We start from the raw sequence: 21,298 nt of genomic DNA on the forward strand, positions 1-21,298 counted from the left end.
CCTGGAACAAGTATTGCCATGTCATAAGATTATAATGTAATGAAAACACGGCTCAGTAAATAGTGTGAACCTGGGGACGTGTATCCACATCTGCTGAGTGCACAGAGTTCTGCAGCTCAGCTATGCACCAGAAAGATCCTGTTATGCTAGCAAGATTCAAAGCCACTAACACTGGTTGGTTGACGAACAATGAATGAAATTAAACAGGATTTTAAGAAGATTGGCATTTCCCCGACAAATCAATTTCATGACTGTCACCAACGGCTGATGAGAGATGTGTACTAAAGCGAGCAGAATAGTGAAAGGGATGTGATGTGTGATGATTGTTTTTGTGATAATTTCCCATGGCTCAAACTTGCAACAGAAAAGGAACAAGAACATTACAAGTTTACTGATTTTTTTTATTTTTTTATTTTTTGCTTTAAATGTTGCAGGGAAGTTGCAAGGAAATAAGTCATGTGGTGTGTACTTGGATATCTGAGCCATATATCTGTGTGTGTGTTTGTGGGGAAGGGAAAACTTTCCAGCTCTGCTCTTTTTATGCTCTTTGCCACAATCAGCCGCTGATGGTCTGTGTCACATGGCCTACAAAGACAGACTGACAATAAACCAGAGTCTGAGTCTGATAGAGACTCTGGCCAGCTGACGCCAGACAAGCGACCAAAACTTAGATGCTTTAATCATCAACACTGGCAAAATTTGTTTACCAGTTTTACTCAGGTTACCATAGTTACAACTTCATCAATTCCCTGGCTCACCAGCACCTCTCCCAGCAACTTGGGCTTCTCACAATTAAATGAGCCTGATCAAGCGATATTTAAAATGCACCACTATTTAAAACGCAAAGGAAAAGCAAATCAAGCACTCTCTAAATTAGCACCTCACTATGATCCAGTTACAGCTGTCTCTTGCTTTAGGTTTCCTCTAGATGACCACAAATTTAGCATAAACGATGTTAACCAAAAAGAAATAATATGCAAAGAGTGCTGTAGTTACACTTCAAATCAACACAAGTAATCTGTTCAAATGCCTGAAACCCAGTGTTGGGACTAACACGTTATTAAGTAACGCGTTACAGTAACTACGTTATTATTGTGGTAACGAGCACGGTAACTAGTTCTTATGTCAAAACCAGGAACGCGTTACTCGTTACTGGGATTTAGATAGGCTCGTTATTCGTTACTTCGTGTGGTGGCTATCGCGCAGCTTCCATAGATTCAATAACATTAGCAAGTGGTGGAGGCCAGCAGGTGGATGAGGGAAAGGGGAGGCAAGAGGAGAGACCCGAAGTGGCCGCTGGTCCGAGTGTCAGGTGAACTGAACTTCAGGTAAGAAGTTATGACCTGCAGTCTATCTGGGTCAGATATAAACCAAGTTTAGGTGGAGTTTATTTTCGTTGTGCTGACTTTTTCGTACTGCGTACTAGCTAGCATGATGGAGTTTCTATACAGCTGGGTGGGTGCTATGTTACTGATGTTGAACTTTATTTTGTTCATAAGGTTAGTTAGTAGAGTTTCCAACCGTTCCCTAAAAAACGGAATCGTCTTGTATTCAGAGAAAATATTTCGCGTTTGGTATTGAGGTGAAAAGGAACAGTTTGTCCCGGACTTCAGCTACAATGAAAAAGACACAAAGCTGGAGTTATTCTGTGTCTTTGCTGCACAGCTGCCTCTTCTTTTCTCATTCTCTCACCCTCCCTCTCCTGTTTCTACTTCAATCATTAAACTGATCAATGATCAGCTGATCGGCTTTTCTCTCTTGTTTGTTTATCGCCCACTTTGCGCCAGAAACCAGCGGATGTCGCGTTAAACAACAGCAGCACGTTTAAGCTTGATCAGCTGTTGTTAGAATTTATTTAATATTAATTTCTACTATCAGCTGATGTTTGCTGGAGCCACAGCTGTAAAAGCTGCTGGTCATTATGTCGGTTTGGTTATCCGGTGAGAGGGAAACATGAGGATGAAACCAGGAGATGTCCTTACTGAATCATCAGAGCTGACAGCTGGTAACTGTGCAGGGGCGGGTCTAGCAAAGTGTTGTCAGGGGGCCAGGTAGGGCATTAACAGGGAAAGGGGGGCACAAAGAAATACTTTTCTTTCTTATTCTCATTTCAAATGTCTAGCTTTTAAAAAATAATTATCTGAGTCTTACAACAAACGATTGATAGATTGATACATATATACCATCAAGACAGTGTACATCACTGTCACAACAGTGTTTGTTTTCATTCAAAGGCTTTATGATTTTTCCTATAATGGTGGGCAGTCTCTAGTCAAAATGCCCGGGACGATTTTTTGTCCCAGTCCAGCCCTGTATGCAGCTCATCTGCAGTCTGGTGTTACCTACATCTTCCTATTCAGAAGGCAGAATTTCCGAGTTCTGAGTACAATCGAAAGCACCACGACTGCAGTTTTTGTGTTGGATGTAAAAAGCAGGCTAGAATCATGGTGGCGGTCAACGACGGTCCAGGCGTGGAATTTCTCTCGTGGAAATATGCACATTATCTTTTCCTTTCTATTGGTAGGTGGCACAGTGCACTTGTGGCAAGTAAGCAAGCTAGAAGACTGGCAATCTTGCTGGGTATCCAGTTACGGAAGCAACACGTTAACAAGAGAATTCTGAGTAAAACCAAAGTTACTTTCCCTAGTAACTAATTACTTTGAAAGTAACGAGTAACTTGAAGTAACTGAGTTACTTTTGATAGAAGTAACTAGTAATGTGACTAAGTTACTAATTTAAAGTAACTTACCCAACACTGCTGAAACCACACCACAAACTGCAGTATATTTAATACATGAAGGCCAAGAAAAACAATGCAATAGTTGCTAACTTGAATCCTTCAACATGAACTTAAACATCCATAAAAGTGAACCCGTACAGCTTGTTTGGTCTTGTATCTCACTGAAATGCGACCATCAAATGACCATAGAGATCACATATTATTTGACCAAAGATGTGTCCAAGAAACACAGTGAGTTACAAATGTTTCTGAAAAATCATCAACATGCTGAACAATAGATAGATTTTCCCCTTGCAATTTGTAGCTTTGCGACACGTTTTATTCACATCCATCATCAGGTATGAATGAAGTGAGAGACATTAGATTACTTCTCTGCAGAGACTAATTTATAAAGATGAACTAGCACAATGTAAAAATTAATGCAGTGCCTTGATGATTTCTTCTAAGAAACTGGATTAAAGTGAATAAGCAGGACCGATTTCATTCTGAAGATCTGAACAGATGTCAAGGTGTGAAAGCCTGAAACTATTGCACTGTTTACATCACACTGGAATAAAATATTTTTTGTCACTAAATTTTAGGAATCATGATCTCAATATTACACAAAATAATAGTAATTACCATTTTGTCTATAATCATGCAGCCCTAATATAAAGTCACTTAGTCACAAGTTTTGCAAGATGTTAGCTTGTTAATGTTCTGCATTAGGGTGTGAACAGTTTTTTATGTCCCTGTAGCTATGGTTACCTACTTTTGATGCAGGCTGAGCAAGCAACTTACTTTAAAGCAATAAACAGTCAGTTTTTATGGAAGTACTTTGTAGTTGTCCTCAGGATTTAAGGGACACTCTACAGCCAGTTACAGTATAATCAGGTACTCCCTCAGACCATAATCTAAGTTATAATAATCATATCTCATTACCTGATACAAAAATAAAGCTGGAACTGGTTTTGTAGGTCCTTGGAGTGATGGAAGATTATCAAATGTGAGGCTGTGATATAATTAGAAAATCCAGTCCGGCCCTGCTTAAGACATAACTGCCAGAGGCTATTGCCCTCTGGTTGACAGACAGATGGTTTTACTTATTACTAAGGAGAAACTCAAAGTCAAGTCTGACCACACCTGCAGGAAAGAACACAAATATGCAAGAGGTTGCCAAAATAACATAGTAGACTCAACAACAAAAAAACAATCAAATCAAAATTGAAAAAAAAAAGATATAGAAAAGTTAATATTTTTTTTATATTTAAAAAACAAATAATAAATAAAAAAATAAAATAAAATAAAACCAAATGTTAACTGAGAAATCAACTTTAGAGTTGTGCAGTGTAATCTGCAGTATGTAGTGTTCAGTCAACCAAATGAAAGAATTACATGAAAGGATTCAAATTCATTTTCAAATAATACAACACAGTCAGTGCTGGAAACACATTACTTGAAGAGTGCTACTGGTACAAATATGATTTGTAAAAATGCTTTTTTCTTGCTGAAAATAGTTTATTAGTTTATTATTAATATAGTCCATTTACACATAGATCCCCCCCCTCCCCCCATTCAATGCAGAGCTCATAGAGCCTCTTTGGAAACATTCACGTATTTGAAGCCTTTTAGGTATATCTACACAAACTTCCCCCAAGCGGTCATGGCAGATGACCTGAGCCTGCTTCTGCTGGAGGTGTCTTCTTTCTGTTAAAAGGGAGTTTTTCCTTCCCACTGTCACCAAAGTGCTTACTCCTTGGGGGTCATATGAGTGTTGGGGTTTTCTCTGTTTTCTTTGTATTACTGTAAGGTTTTTACCTTACAAAATAAAATGGCTTAAGGCAACTGCTGTTGTGATTTGGCACTATATTAAAAAAATTGAACTGAATTGAACTTCTTACATCTGACTATGGGTAGTGTATGTCATTCCTTCCTGCTGATCCTCTCAAGCTCTGTTAAATTGGATAGGAAGCATCTATAAACTTCCTCCTTTAGGCCTCTTGGTTGTTTTGTGCAGTTTGACTGTAGCCTTTCTTGGTTTTCTTTAGAGACCTTTCTGAATTTGTTCTGCATTCATCCTCCCAAAGCACTGCACACTTGAGTGTAAGGATGATCCAGGTGATGAAAAAATGCTTTGAGTTGGCAGGAAATAGTGGTTGGAGTTCAGTTTGGTTCAGTTTCATTCAAATGATGTCAGTTCACAAAGGACATGTATCTCATTGTGCTTTACACTGTAGGATCCTAAGAGCAAGCATTTCCAGAAGGTTAGGGATAAAAAAAAATGCCCTGTCACTCTGTGCAGAATCTAATCGGTAAGAAATGTGATCTCTTTTTCTAGTCTCTGTTAACTCTCTTGCTGGACATTTTACGATCATCTGAAGGGATTTTTTTTGGAAGCTATTAGCACAATCTGGATGATATCCACAACTAGAAGTAACAAATGGAAGTTTTTTTGCTTGTTTGTTTGTTCTTTTATAGCATCACTCTCAGATGTAGGGGTAGGAAAGCATTCAAAGATTTTTTTCCTGGTCTTATTAGACGAGAGAGTTTTTTTTCCATGCTCTGTACTCCTTTGCATTTAAACCAGACGATCATGGCTTTTACTCCAGAGGCCTCTCTTTGGGTGACATAGAGAGCTAATTGACAGTTGTCTTTCTGGAAGATCCTCCAGTTTCTGCAGAGGACTTCTAAAGGTCTGTTAAAGTGACTCTTGGTCATCTGCCTCATTCTCTTTTGTTTTACGAGCTCTGCTCTTTTGTCATTATTGGTTTCAGTAGATTTCTAATGTCTGTTCTTTTCTTGACTGACCTGTTGCACTGATATCCTTTCACAGTACCAAACTGGAATTCAGTGATTGACCCATGTGTGTGTGTATATATATATATATATATATGGGTGTGTGTGCTCAGATAAGTAGCCTGTGTGATATGCTAATTAGCATGGAAAGATTGGACCCCGTGCATGACAGAACCAGCTGTCATGTATTGTAAGTCCCAACATTTTTTACTTTGAGTAACACCAGTATATATTGTATTTCTGCTACATTTGGGGGAGCTGATATATGATAAGAGCATAATAATATTTCAGTCCAATATCACATTAACAATACATAAAGGCCTTTGATTTTAGTGGGTGATCGTTTTCTCTGATACAAACCCCTTTATCATCAACTCGGTAATGCAGTGGAGATTAATGCAAATCACATTAATATTTAGTGCTAGCGTACTGTTATTAGCTTATATGATTTCTTTTACAAGACACATCTTATATTTTATGAGGAACAATCCCAGACAATCTGCATCCCAATTATGTATTTCGCAGTGGACAGAGAAGGATGAAGCTTCATTAAATATCCTTGAAGTGAATGTCACTTTACTGGTATGCATCATTATTACAACTCATTAATCTTGATCTGCAAGAATGTGATAACACTCTTCATTAATGAGTCTGTGATTCACTCCAGCAGCTAATTTCAGAGGGAGTGACCACTGAGGTCTTCTGATCGCCAGCTCTAAGGATTACATCATAATGCAACTTTTCAAAATGGTTCCATGCTATGACTTTTACAGAATGACAAGCAGATACAATGACAACCTGACAACAAGAAATTGGATCAGATTACAACTTACGGGTTTTGTGATTTTGTGATGGCTGTCTTGCATCTTGTTCCACTCTGCATGGTCATTTTCACTTGTCATCAAAGTAATTAGCATTCGTTGACAATGATGAATGCTGGAGAAAATTTAAAAGTAAAATTAGCAATAGCCTGCTATAAAAAAAACCTTAGAACATGTGAAACTATATCATTGACAAATTGAGAAAATACAGTTTTCTGAAAAAATAACACTCCATCGGTGTTATATTGATCAATATTTTAAAAGTCAAAACATATTCTCTGCCGCTCCCAATATTATAGGTAGCAGATATATTTATACAACATGAGTCTTTTAGTGTAAAGACCCCACAATATTACAGAAAAGAAATCAAGTGAAAAAGTCATGTTCATGAGGCTTGACAAATGCTACAGATTTCAGTGGAATTGGAGGCAAGCAGCTGGCTATTGTCTCTGGACTTCTTCCAGAAACAATAGCCTACTGCAGCCACAGCGTGGTAATAATTTAAAGAATGGATGAAAGTGAGCCAAAAGCTTTACAGCAAAATGCTGCTTGAGATGAAAGGAGATGCTTTAACTTCTTTTACAAGACACATTTTATATTTTATGAGGAACAACCTCAGAGAATCTGCATCGCAATTATGTATCTTGGAGTGGACAGAGAAAGCTGAAGCTTCACTTAAATTGAATACCTATTTTTAGATTTCTGTGGACAAGCACTGTTTGCATTGCTTGCCATGACAGTGCATCACTGCTTCATACTTAATAAACATGGTTACTTTGTTGTGCCTTTAAACTTGAGGAATTTTTGCCTTTTCTTCCATTCTTTTTAAATATTTGGTGTAACATATAAAAAAAAATGTAAATTAGAAGCAAGTTTCAAAGGGAGAGTCTTCAATATGTACTTTATTTTCTATTTGTATCATATAATATATGCTCGTTATTATTATCAATAGTAGTAGTAGCATTGGAAAAATGGTTAAAAAATATAATACAGTGTACTATTATCAGATTGAATGATGGATAAGTGAAATATGGCAGTAAATTAAAACCTTTTAAAACTCATTGCCAGTGAATTATTTGTGGATTTTATCAATATTATTCTTGTTGTTAGCTTTCTACTTATGTTATATAGCCTAGCTTTTATTAGTTTGTGACAGTGGTTGACTCAAAATAATTTAAGTTCATTTGGGTCCTGCTAGAAAAAAAATAATGATGTGCTACATTTTCCATTTCTGGACTTTTGAATGACCCTTGCATTTGACCCACAGGGGAAAAGCATGTGGAAAATCATCTTACCCTCGCTGCTTGAATGACTGACAGAGCTATCAAAGAAACAGAGAAGAGGAAAACAGTTGCCTGGAGAAACGGTCTGATTGCTTATTGAAAAGCTGCTGGAGGTGAGGCCTGATGTCTGTGACATGCCTGAAATAGCATATGGCCATTGTCAAACTTTTCAGTCCAAGACACAGTGTTGTGCAATAGGTGACATTTTCAAGCAATTTTCTACTTTTTTTCTGCAAAGTTCATGCAACACAATACAAATTTCTCAGTGAATGAAAGAAAGCCTTAGGCTAATGGTCACCTCACTTGGACATCAAAAGAGTCTTGCACAATTTACAGTCGAAGTGTTGGCCAGTGAGAAACAAAAAAAAACATATGAAGAAAAGGAAAAGACACTGTTAATTCCTAGTGCATAATTCATGTTACATGAATATTTGTGTAATTAATGGGTATGTAAGGCAGTCTGTATCTTTTTTGTTATTGTTGTTTTTGTTTTTAAGCTGGAAAATCTGGAAGCTGATCAAGTGAGGAAAATATGTGTCCAATCACACATGAAAAAATACTGAAGAAATATGGAAAAAATACAAAACTGTACTAGTATGTACTTAACAGTATAGCGCACAGTCCTATTCTCTCTATTAAAAAAACAAACAAACAAAACATCTTTATCCTAATGGATAAAATCTATCCTAATGGATAAAGAGTAGTCAGTGTTTTTTTCGTTAACATGAAGCTTTCACTGTTCATCATTGTTCGCTCCTTATTGGGCAGCAAGCAGAGAACGAACAAGAAGTAGCTTTTTCACTGTCTTCCACTACATCAGAGTAGTTATCTTGTGATTAAGGTGTGCACATGAACTTCATTGACATCTGTGAATGCTGACCATTATCTTTTAATTAGACCAGTGAATTAAAACACTCCCTTGATGGTTCCCTAGGATTGGGATGAGCCGGTGATGGATGTGAGACAGAAATTACCACTCAAAGTACAGATGCCAAATCGACTTGACGATGAATCCGAGAAAATGCGATGACTGAATCATGTTTTATTAGCTTTCAGTTTAATCTTGTTTATCTGTGATTCAATTAAGGGAAATGTTTAAAATGTATAGATTGAGTCACCAGATTGCTTGCTTGTAAATATAGGTTCACAGTGTTTGGGGGGAAATTTCTTAAAATAAGGTCAAAAATGAATCTTTCAATGTCACAACCTTTGGCTTTTTTATCTTTAATGTTTTAATGTTGATCTAGTCCTTGTCAGCGCCTTTTTAATAAGAATAAATAAATAAACAGGTCGCATTGGGGATCCACTGGCATCCAAGAAAAGATTGAAAAATAAAAATGATGAAGTAAATCTTTAAAACCACAAAACTACAACTTTTCCCTTGTTCTCACTTTACTTTCCACTAAACGATGTAAATGATGCAAGTGATTCAAAAAGCTGTTTTCAGTAGATTTAACTGATTCTTTAAAGTAAGTGACATAATCTAAGTTCCTTTTGTTGAAAGTGGACCTAAATGTAGTTACAGGAATACACCAACCAGTCAGACAGTTATTAAACTCTAGTTGATAAACTGTGACTCTGTGTCAGCATAGTGATGTGCATGGTGTAATTTGTTGTTATATCTTCACTGATTCTGTCTCAGCACCTCTATAATCTTTTACGAGTGTAGTCAGTACTGTTGCGATATGTGTGTAAATACATGCAACAAACTCACTTGTGGATGGATGTTTTTGCTCCCTGATGCTGCAAGTTTGAGTAAACCAGAAGAAATATTCTGCAAACAGCTGAATCCTCGACAAAAGCCTTGAGAGATTGTTCTGTTTGGGTTTTTTATTCAAAACTCAGATTATATCATTACCTGTCAGTCTTGTGCATCTGATAGGTCACAAACTCTGTCCCCTCCGTGAATCACCACCTCCTCCAGGGGCTAGGTTTGCCACTGGTGGTATCCCCGGGGCAAATTGGTCCCAGGTGAAGGGAGAGACCAAGTGCAATTTAAAAGATTCCTTTGATATAAAAATAAAACAATTTCTACATTCACCTATGGTCATGAACTCTGGGTAGTGACCAAAAGAATGAGATCACAGATAAATGGCAGACACCCTTCTGGGCTCTCTCTCAGAGATAGGGTGTAGAGTTTGGCTATTCTGGAGAAAGTCAGAGCATGGCAGCTTCTCCTCCAAATTGAAAATAGCCAGCTTAGTTTGTTTAGGGATCTGACTAGGATGACTGGTGCCTCCTAAATGAGGTGTGGAAGGGGGGCCCTAGGGCAGACCCCGAACCTAATGACAACCCTGCATGCCTTAGCTAACTTGGAAATGCAGAATTGGCCTGGGAGAGACAGTTCTCTACTTTGACTGCTGCACCTGTAACAAAGACCCAAAGATTGATCAAGGAACTATAATGGAATGTGGATAAATCAAATCAAATCAAATCACTTTTATTGTCACATCACATGTGCAGGTACATTGGTACAGCACATGTGAGTGAAATTCTTGTGTGCGAGCTTCACAAGCAACAGAGTTGTGCAAAATACAATAATGTAAACAAGCAAAATACAAAATGGCTACATCTGAAACTAATAAATATATGTACAATATATAATAGTATATGCATTTCTGGATGTGTATACTAAATATTTTTCTACGTGTGTGTGTGTGTGTGTGTGTGTGTGTGTGTGTGTGTGTGTGTGTACACATATTTTACAAATTAAATAGAGTAAACAATAAATAAAATATATAAAATAAAATATACAGAGTGAGACATGTGCAAAACAGTGGCGTTACTGTACAGTATGGAGTGCATAATGTTAAAGTTCCAGTAGTGAAGCTGAGGTGTCTATGAAGTGTTCAGCAGTCTGATGGCCTGGTGGAAGAAGCTGTCTCTCAGTCTGCTGGTACGGGACCGGATGCTGCAGAACCTCCTTCCTGATGGAAGCAGTCTGAACAGTTTATGGCTGGGGTGACTGGAGTCCTTGATGATCCTCCCCGCTTTCCTCAGGCACCGCTTCCTGTAGATGTCTTGGAGGGAGGGAAGCTCACCTCCAATTATCCGTTCAGAGCACCGCACTACTTGCTGGAGAGCTTTGCAGTTGTAGGTGGTGCTGTTGCCATACCAGGTGGTGATGCATCCAGTGAGGATGCTCTCAATGGCACAGTGATAGAAGGTCCTGAGGATGCGGGGGCTCATGCCGAATCCTTTCAGTCTCCTGAGAAAGAAGAGGCGCTGCTGCGCCTTCTTCACTGTTTTGTTTGTGTGTACTGACCACGTAAGATCCTCAGCCAGCTGTACACCAAGGAACCGGAAGCTGCTCACTCTCTCCACAGCAGCGCCGTTGATGGTGATGGGGGTGTGTACTTCTCTGCACCTCCGGAAGTCCACTATCAACTCCTTTGTCTTTGCGACGTTGAGGGTGAGATGGTTGTCTTGACACCAGTGGGTCAGGGCGCTGACCTCCTCCCTGTAAGCTGTCTCATCACTGTTGGTGATAAGACCCACCACTGTAGTGTCGTCCGCAAACTTCACAATGATGTTGGAGTTGTTAGTGGCCGTGCAGTCGTAGGTGTAGAGTGAGTACAGGAGAGGGCTCAGTACACACCCCTGTGGAGCACCAGTGTTCAGTGTGACGGGGGATGAGGTGATGCTGCCCAGTCTGACCACCTGGCGTCTGTCAGACAGGAAGCTAAGGATCCAGCTGCAGAGGGAGCTGCTCAGTCCTAGATCCTGCAGTTTCCTGTCCAGCTTCGAGGGAACGATGGTATTGAATGCTGAGCTGTAATCTACAAACAGCATTCTCACATACGTGTCTCTCTTCTCCAGGTGTGACAGGGCAGTATGTAGTGTCAGGGCTATGGCATCATCAGTGGACCTGTTGTGGCGGTATGCGAACTGTAGAGGGTCCAGTGAGTCAGGTAGTGCAGAGCAGATGAAGTCCCTGACCAGCTTCTCGAAGCATTTGCTTACGATGGGGGTCAGGGCTACAGGTCGCCAGTCGTTCAATGAGGAGATGGTGGAGGATTTGGGTACAGGGACGATGGTGGCCATTTTGAAGCAGGCTGGGACTACAGACAGAGAGAGGGAAAGGTTGAAGATGTGCGTGAACACTCCAGCCAGCTGAGCCGCGCATGACTTGAGGACGCGGCCGGGAATCCCGTCCGGACCAGTAGCTTTGCGTGCGTTCACCTTCCTGAAGCACCTCCGCACATCCTCCTCAGACACAGTGTGCGCACTGACGTCATCCGCGGTGCGCACACTGTCCGGTCTCATGGTGTTCGCTGTGTCGAATCTAGCGTAAAATACGTTTAGATCCTCACACAGAGAGGCCGTGGTCTGCGGTGTGCTGGTTTTCCCTCTAAAGTCTGTGATCGTGTTTAGTCCCTGCCACATACTCCGAGGGTTGTCAAACTGTTGCTCCACCCTGTCCCTGTACTCACGTTTGGCTGCTTTGATCGTCTTCCGGAGTTGGTAATGTGTGTGTGTTTGTAGTCCGATGTGTTCGCGGAGGCAAAGGCGGTGCTCCGTGCCGCGCGAACATCTCCGTTAATCCAGGGTTTTTGATTTGGGAAGGATTTAACTGTTCTGGATGGGACGACATCTTCCACGCATTTCCTGATAAATCCGCAGACTGAGTCTGTGTATTCATCAATGTCCCTAGCAGCCACGTGAAACATTTCCCAGTCCGCGTGATCAAAACAGTCCCGCAGCGCAGACTCCGATTGGTCCGTCCAACAGTGCACCGCCCTCCGGGTTGGAGCTTCCTGTTTCAGCTTCTGCCTGTAGGCGGGCAGGAGCAGGATGGAGCGGTGATCTGATTGGCCGAATGGGGCGCGGGGGAGGGCTTTGTACGCATCCCGGAAAGAGGTGTAGCAGTGGTCGAGTAGCCGATCTCCACGAGTGTTAAAATGGATGTGTTGGTGGAGTTTGGGTGAGACTTTCTTCAGGTTTCCCTTATTAAAGTCTCCGGCTGTGATAAACGCTGCCTCTGGGTGTGCGGTTTCCTCGCTGCTGATCGCGCTGTACAGTTCCCTGAGTGCTCGGTCAGTGTCGGCTTGTGGGGGAATGTAAACAGCCGTAATAATCACTGCTGTAAATTCCCTCGGTAGCCAGAATGGCCGGCACTTAATCATCAGGTACTCCAGGTCCGGTGAGCAGAAGGATTTGACCGGGTGCACGTTCGCATAATCACACCAGCTGTTGTTGATCATGAAACACACACCACCGCCTCTGCTTTTCCCAGTAAGATCCTGTGACCTGTCCGCGCGATGCACGGAGAACCCCGGTAGTTGTATTGCGGAGTCCGGTACCTTGTCCGATAGCCAGGTTTCTGTGAGGCAGATCACGCAGCAGTCCCGCATCTCTCGCTGGAATGAGATCCGTGCTCGAAGCTCGCACAGCTTGTTCTCCAGAGACTGCACATTAGCCAGTAATAAACTGGGTAACAGTGGTCTGTTAGTGTGCCGTCTCAGTCGAACCAGAACGCCAGATCTTCTCCCTCTGCGTCGGCGTTTGCGGCCTCCAGGGCCAGAGAACAAAGGCGTCTCAGGTGAGGTGAATGGGGGGTCTGCAAACGGAGCGTCCGTGTTGCAAAACTTGAACTCCGGAAAGTTATAAGAAAGACCGTCTTTTATGTCCAGTAAGGTTTGTCGGTCGTACACAAGGAGACATGTGCTACTCGCGAAAAAAATGAAGGAAAAGTAAAATTAAACACAGAAAAAAGCTGTTGCTTGGGGGAGCTCGCGACAAGGCTGCCATACTCGGCGCCATCTTCCTGATATTAGGATTTTGTCTTGCATGCACAAAAAAAAACTTTTTTTTTCAAATAAAGAGTGGAAGAGAGACTGAAAGTGGGTGTCTTGGGTTAATGTTGATAGTGTTGGCACCTTACTTTGCCTTACCTTGTTTTGAATGTTTTTCCAACACTCACTTAAACACTCAAACTGCAGGACACACATACATAGGTCTGTTTGTGAATCCATTAGTGTGCCAGCATACATTTTAGTTTTAGTTTTAAGTTTTAAGTGATATATATAAATGCTTGCTTTCGGGACTTTTTTAAAAACGTGACCAGGGTACAAGTTCATACATAAAAACCAACCTGTTCTGATTTTAGATAATGGAAAGGAATACAGGGAGTGCAGAATTATTAGGCAAGTTGTATTTTTGAGGAATAATTTTATAATTGAACAACAACCATGTTCTCAATGAACCCAAAATACTCATTAATATCAAAGCTGAATGTTTTTGGAAGTAGTTTTTAGTTTTAGCTATTTTAGGGGGATATCTGTGTGTGCAGGTGACTATTACTGTGCATAATTATTAGGCAACTTAACAAAAAACAAATATATACCCATTTCAATTATTTATTTTTACCAGTGAAACCAATATAACATCTCCACATTCACAAATATACATTTCTGACATTCAAAAACAAAACAAAAACAAATCAGCGACCAATATAGCCACCTTTCTTTGCAAGGACATTCAAAAGCCTGCCATCCATGGATTCTGTCAGTGTTTTGATCTGTTCACCATCAACATTGCGTGCAGCAGCAACCACAGCCTCCCAGACACTGTTCAGAGAGGTGTACCGTTTTCCCTCCTTGTAAATCTCACATTTGATGATGGACCACAGGTTCTCAATGGGGTTCAGATCAGGTGAACAAGGAGGCCATGTCATTAGTTTTTCTTCTTTTATACCCTGTCTTGCCAGCCACGCTGTGGAGTACTTGGACGCGTGTGATGGAGCATTGTCCTGCATGAAAATCATGTTTTTCTTGAAGGATGCAGACTTCTTCCTGTACCACTGCTTGAAGAAGGTGTCTTCCAGAAACTGGCAGTAGGACTGGGAGTTGAGCTTGTTGACTATTTTGAATGAAACACTTGATTGTTCGATGATCACGCTTCAGAAGCTTTGCAATTTTGAGACTGCTGCATCCCTCTGCAAGATAGCTCACTATTTTTGACTTTTCTGAGCCTGTCAAGTCCTTCTTTTGACCCATTTTGCCAAAGGAAAGCACGTTGCCTAATAATTATGCACACCTGATATAGGGTGTTGATGTCATTAGACCACACCCCTTCTCATTACAGAGATGCACATCACCTAATATGCTTAATTGGTAGTAGGCTTTCGAGCCTATACAGCTTGGAGTAAGACAACATGCATGAAGAGGATGATGTGGACAAAATACTCTTTTGCCTAATAATTCTGCACTCCCTGTACATGTATGAATGAGTTTGGCATTCCCAGTCACAATATCTTTCTACTGTAGCTGTTTTCCATGCAGCTTGAAAACTCAGTTAATGTATAGACCTTAAGTAGTGAAAACCACTGTGAATATAGAAAAATGTTATAAATCAAAGTTCAGAAGTTAACTAATATGCCAGTTAATTTACACAACATGTTTACAGTGTTTACATTTTGTTTAACATATATGCTTTGATGACAATTTGATCTGATATCAAGAGCAGTGCACTTTTGCTAATGCACATAGCAACAGATTTGTAACAGACAGCAATAGATTTGCCTCTTGACGCTGTGTTATTGGGAACTAATTGTATGTAATTGCCAACTTGACCCTGTTCGGTCAAAACAACATAGTATGCCTACACATAAAATGGCAATCCATGGAATTGCCATTTTATTGCCATCTTTATGCACCAAATCAGTTTGAAGATGGAAGTCGGGAATCAAAAACTGGTTCTTGTGGAGGACTGGTTCTCAGTAGTTCAGTTCTTTGGAGTTGTTAGTCTGCTTTCCAATCAGTTCCGCTTATTGGCTCTTCTTGCACTTGAGCTACAAGAATGACAGCTCAATGGTAAAGTGAAAACTGTATCCAGAACAGAAAGAACTGCGTTATGATGCTAACACAATTTTGACTCTTTGCAGCAAATGCACAGACAACATGCTAATGTAAAGCTAGCAAAGAACTCAAAGCGTTGATAATGCTGCTGTCCCCAGCCCAGCAGCCACAACCTGAGCTTCAACAGGTAACAAACAAAGGAAGAGTCAGGCTTTAGTCTCTGTTTCTACCTGTTCGTGTTTCTAAAGTAGCATCACTGTTGTGGTTGCTTTAAAGTCTGTTTGGTTGATTTTCATCTTTGCTTTGTGATTGTGTTCATACCACAATACTAAGAGAAAGGGTTAGGGTTAGGGATTTGTGTTGTATGTGGGACTGTAGCCTGCGGTTTATATTGTTAACTGGCAATTAAGAGACAAGGGTTTCAGGTGAATGTGCAGAGAAACACGAGTAATGTCAGAAGTAATGTAACAAATAAGTTATTAAGTAATGTATTTGATTACTTTTAATAAAAGTGTTCTATATAATTTGTGTAATACATCACTTTTATAAGTAACAACACCAACACTTATCACTACAAAGAGTGTCCAACATGCACAACATTTGACCACATAGCATGCAATTAATGTGCACTAATGTAATGTGTTTGATATGCTGTTTAGCGATGGTGGTGACTGTCAAAGCGGAGCCAATGAGCACACAATGAGAACGTGAGTGATCTGAAATCTGATTCCAGTCTTCAAAGGCTTCAGAGGCAAGATCGCAAGTTGATTGCACATGGTCGCAGTAATTTTGGTCATGCGGCAGACTCCACTGCTTTCCTTAGTGTGACTGTAGCCTAAAGTAGATCCATTATCACATAATGAAGATTACATCTACTTAATATTATAATGCTATGCTATTGCTGAAGTCACACCCATCAGTTCAGATTGGTAATTTTAAGTGTCAGGAATTTAAAGCCAAGTCATGAATGATAGTCAACCGTGTTTCTATGTCATCTACAGACCATTTTCACAAGGTTCTAAGAGCCATGAGTGCAAAAATTACATTCATGAGAAAAAAAAAAGAAATGCTGCAGCAAACTGGCTGAAAATACAGGTTCTGAAAAAGATGAGATAAATTTTACCATTTTGCTTTGACTGAGAGCCCAGCAGCACTCGGGGGCTCAAAACTTTTTCCATTTTCTGACAAAACCAGAAAGGACTTTGATTGTTTATGTGACACTTTGTACCTTTCAGGTCGTCCACGACTGCTCCACTTTCACAACAACATACCTCCAGTTTGTTTAAAGGATTTGATTTTATTTGCCATATAGAAAAATTGATTGTTATTTTTGTTTGAAATGTAAAACACAAGTATGATGCTTTGGCATGAAAAACTGACTAGATTATACAGCTTTCAGTTCATTGTCTCACAATCTCTCCTTGGCACATATCCTGTGGCTCATGTGATTGTGGGTGACAGCTCAGGCTCTATGTTGGATACAACAGTTGGCAGCTTGGGAGCCTGATTTGCTCTAAGCTGTTGGGGTACAAATACTGGTAGCAAAATAAAAATAATTCATGCTTTACACAAGATGTCTGGCTAAATGGGTATGACAAAAAAAAGAAAAAGAAGTTATGTTTGCATGTGGCCAGAACTGCCAAATTTGAACCCCAAATCAAAATTGGGTGTCCTGGGCAGTAAAATGTCTCATTAATATTTGGAAAGTATTCACTCTCTTTCTGATTTCTTAGGGTTTTGTTTCTTTACATATTTATTACACCTAAATGTTCCAGATTATCAAACATTTTAATATTAGACAAAGAAAATCAAATTTAATACAAAATACACGTTTTAAATGATGATTTCATTTATTCGGGGGGAAAAAACAAAACCTACCTGGCCCTTTGTAAAAAGGTAATTTCCCCCAAACCTAATAACTGCCACCCTTGACAGCAAGAAGTGCAATCAAGTGTTTGCAATAATTGGCAGTGTTTCACCTGCTGTGGAGGAATTTTGGCCCACTCTTCTTTGCAGAATTGCTTTAATTCAACTAAATTGGAGGGGTTTTGATGCATGAACGACTGTTTAAGGCCATGCCAAAGCATCTCAATGGACCATGTAGGTTCTCATCCAGGTCATGGTAGTCTTGAGAGCTTGAAAATGAAGGCAGTTGGACTTCACAGTCACAGATGTCAGTGACTTTGTTTCCAGCTGTTTTTTGAAAAACCTGAAGAAGTTAAAGAGCGCAAACTGATGGCCAGACATTCCCCTTTAGGATCTTCAGGTAGAGAACATAGTTGGTTCCATCAACTATGGCAAGTGTTCTGGGTCTTGAAGCAACAAAGCAGCTCCAGACCCTACACACTAACACCACTATGTTGGACTGTTCCTATGGTGGTATTTCTTCATGAAATGCTGTCCTAGTTTTATGTGACTGTAACAAGAAAGTTCAACTTTTGGCTCATGAGTGCAAGAAATCTTTTCCCAAAGGTCTTGGGGATCATCAAAATGTTTTTTTGGCAAATGTGAGACAAGCCTTTGTTTTCTTTTTGGTCAGTGGTCATTTTCTCTTTGGAGCTTTTCCATGGATGCCATTTTTGCCCAGTTTCTTATTTTTTTATATTTTTGAGTCATGATCTCTGACCGTAACTGAAGAAAGTAAGCCCTTTAGTTCTGATGTCGATGTTGTTCTGGATTCTTTTCTGTTCTAGTAGATGAGTCATCAGTGTGTTCTTAGAGTAATGTACTGTTCCTGGCTTTCTGCATTGGTGGAATGGTTTAGTCTCAAAGACTTAGAAATGGCTTTCCAGACTGACAGATGTCGATGACTTTGTTTTTCAGCTGTTCCTTTAGATCATGGCATAATCTTTTTCAGTTCATTTAACCAACTTCACTTCGTCAGACAGGTTCTGTCTAAACGATTTATTCATTCAGCATGTCTGGGAGTAATAAGGTTTCGGTGTTTCTAGTGAAATTGAACTCATTACAAAAAACAGACACCTTCTCAAAACATGCTTAATCACAGGTAATTAATGAACAAGAATTAACTTAGCTCATTAATTAACAATCCCGCCCTACTTATTTTGTAACCAATATTCCTTTTGCAATTAAGTAAAAAAAAAAAAAAAGAAGCTCTTTTATACACTATACAGCTGCCATACCTAAACAACACTGACAGTACTTCAAGTTTCACAAATTTCTCACACTTCACTGAGAGCACAGAAAAAGTAACAGTTCAAATTCTCTGTCAATGAGGCTACTAACTATGTTTGGTATACTGATAATGGAGGCGCTTTGACACGTCAGTAAATTTGTCAAGGACATAGAAATCCACCTTCTATGCCTCGACACCCTCAGTTTCAGTGGGGTGAGTGGGCTGGTGTTGTGACATGTTGTGGCTTTTGCAAGAAAACAATGTCACCATACTTAGGCTAAGAGTTCTTAAGTTTTTTTTTTTTCTTTTAATTCTGTGCTTTGTTCACTGTGTTCACAGTTAAATGTGAGTAAATAATGGATCCATTCCAGGTAGCATTCATACCCTTTTCATGCTGTAAGCTGGACTGTGCTATGAAGCTATTATCTCCTTGAGAAAAAGTAGAAACTCTATAACATTTTCATGATGAACGTATTCCACTGGGGTTAACCTTCTACTTAGGCTTGAGCTTTGTCTCATTATAGGCATCAGTGTTATTGTAATGGTAGAAAGTTAGCAGAGTAGATGTATAGCTAGTGACCAACTGGCATTAACCAAATGCCAGTTGGTCATTACAGCCAAAAGGGAAATATATATATGTAAAAAAACAAAAAAACATTTACCCTTCATTTTCACTTCACAGACTTACGCAAGAAGGAATCAGTCAGTTTTATTTTCCCACTCTCATTCTCCTTTGAAACACTGACACGAAATGTGTCAAACCCTACAAATTACTTTTCATTAATTTCAGATACCAGTCAGCAATTTGACTGACCCTGAGCTAAAACTTGCAAGTCTGGCTTACTCAATTCATCTTATAGATTTTTTTTGCATATGTCCTTCGCAAAATTGAAATTGCGCCCCCGATATGAACGTTGGAAATTGGGTAAAGCTTAAAACCATGTGAATAAGAAGTAAGTTGGGAGTTGATTAAACATTTCCTGTTGACAAGAATTATATATCATTCATGAGTCGTACAGTTAATTTAGACTGCTCTGTGAATGCTGACTTCAAGGATTAGATCCACGGGAAGCTTAGATGTGAAAAAGAAGAAAAGCATGGCCAAGTATGTGTGCATCATTGTTAATCCCCCGATTCTGCTTTCAGGTTTTTTAATTAATTAAAGGATGCATGGCAGAAATTGAGCCGTAAGCTCCAACGCTGTGCCTTTTTAATTCCACCTTCATGTTTTATGACCAGTGCCTGAACGCCTGGTGATTCTTTCTTGGGCAGCACCTATCTCTTTCTTCTTGCCTTTCTAAAGTGTGCATTCCTTTCTTTATCACATTTATCACAACAGCTTCACCTCTCACCTGTAGTCACTCCCATCTCCTACTGTATACTCAGCTTCACCCGCACTCCACACCTACTTCATTTGTCACTTCAACGCTATCTATTTATGGTATGATGTATTTATTTTTACTTAGGATGGTGTAATGAGCATTTTTCTGTATCTCTGGAGTCTTTTCATGTCATTAGAAATGAAAAAGAATGATGAATAATAGATCTGATGATGAGATATCTCCAGAAATATGTCACAGAACTCTCAACAGTGAGATGAGAGGAAAGAGACAAGGTGCTTTTCTTCAACAGGACTGAATATCCAACTAGTTAATACCTCATGGCTGATTTTAAATCAATCTGAAGGACACCTGACAAATGTGAGTGCAATTTATTAGCACCCACAACTTTACCATGACTATTATAATTTGTTACTCCCAACTCTGAAGAGGTCCTTTTTCTTTGAGCTGTGTGACGTATCTCACACCCCAGCAGGGTTTGTGAGCGGGCTAAAGTAAGCGCAAGCCCCCTATTGGTTCTGTGTGACTCCTGAGGCTCGCATGCCCTGCCAGTTTTTCTCCATACACAGCGCTCTCAGCTCTGTCAGCTTAATTGGCTCGCCTCCCATCAGCTAGATACCCCAACCCCATCCTAATTGGCTCTCTTTTAGCTACCCAGCCAATGCTATTGTTCAGGTACACAGTGTGTCACTATGGATGCGGTGATCATTCACACATGAATTCCAGGACAAGAGGCCCATGGGCTGTCTCTCAACCAGTTTCCTGAACTGCAGTTATATTTCTGCCAACAACAACAACCACAACACCGCTTAAAAAATGCTTCTCCCTTCAGGCTGATACATTAGTCTCTTCCGTGGTTTACTTTATTCACAGTCTGCTTTTCTTTCACATGTAGCACCCCATGCCAGCAGCTATGCCATCCCCGCCGCGGGTATTTAAGTTCATCCCGTGTGATGTTTACCCGTGATGATCGTGACTGAATGCCAGTCAACTCACAGGACAAAGACCGAGAGAAAGCAAAGCCAGTGGAGTGTGTGTGAGTGAAGACAAGAGGGAATGCGACAGAGAGAGGAAGACAGATGAACATTCCCACAGACCGCATAGACTGGAGCCAAGTCTGGTTCTGTCTGAGTAAAGGTAGTCAGTGTTACCCTGATGAGTGCTACTTTGGCCCCAGCTGGGTCAGTTTCTTGCCAGTGTGTAATGAGCCCCAATGAGGGTGAACTCCCTGTTCCCCGGTGCCCTGGCCTGTCTCCACTAATGAGCTTCTGAATAAATCAGTGTTGGTATCCCCTTATCCCACCCATCTCCTGGTCCTACATCCCTTTTCAGTTCATTTATCCCACCGTGCCTGTCTCCACTCGCCTAGCCTTAAGCACTCAAGAGCACCTTACATCCCCAGCC

The 21,298-nt window shown here is 40.3% G+C and overlaps 1 long non-coding RNA gene across 1 annotated transcript; it reads left to right on the forward strand.

Annotated features, from left to right (window-relative positions):
* Window positions 1–1,241: 1,241 nt before the first annotated feature.
* LOC309688186 lies at window positions 1,242–21,049 on the forward strand. Its single transcript, XR_014270978.1, has 3 exons — window positions 1,242–1,328; window positions 7,604–7,732; window positions 20,790–21,049. It is a non-coding gene; the product is annotated as an uncharacterized lncRNA (long non-coding RNA).
* Window positions 21,050–21,298: the final 249 nt, after the last annotated feature.

This window comes from Aulonocara stuartgranti, assembly GCF_965226115.1.
Source record: "Aulonocara stuartgranti genome assembly, chromosome: 14".
NCBI classification, from domain to species: domain Eukaryota; kingdom Metazoa; phylum Chordata; class Actinopteri; order Cichliformes; family Cichlidae; genus Aulonocara; species Aulonocara stuartgranti.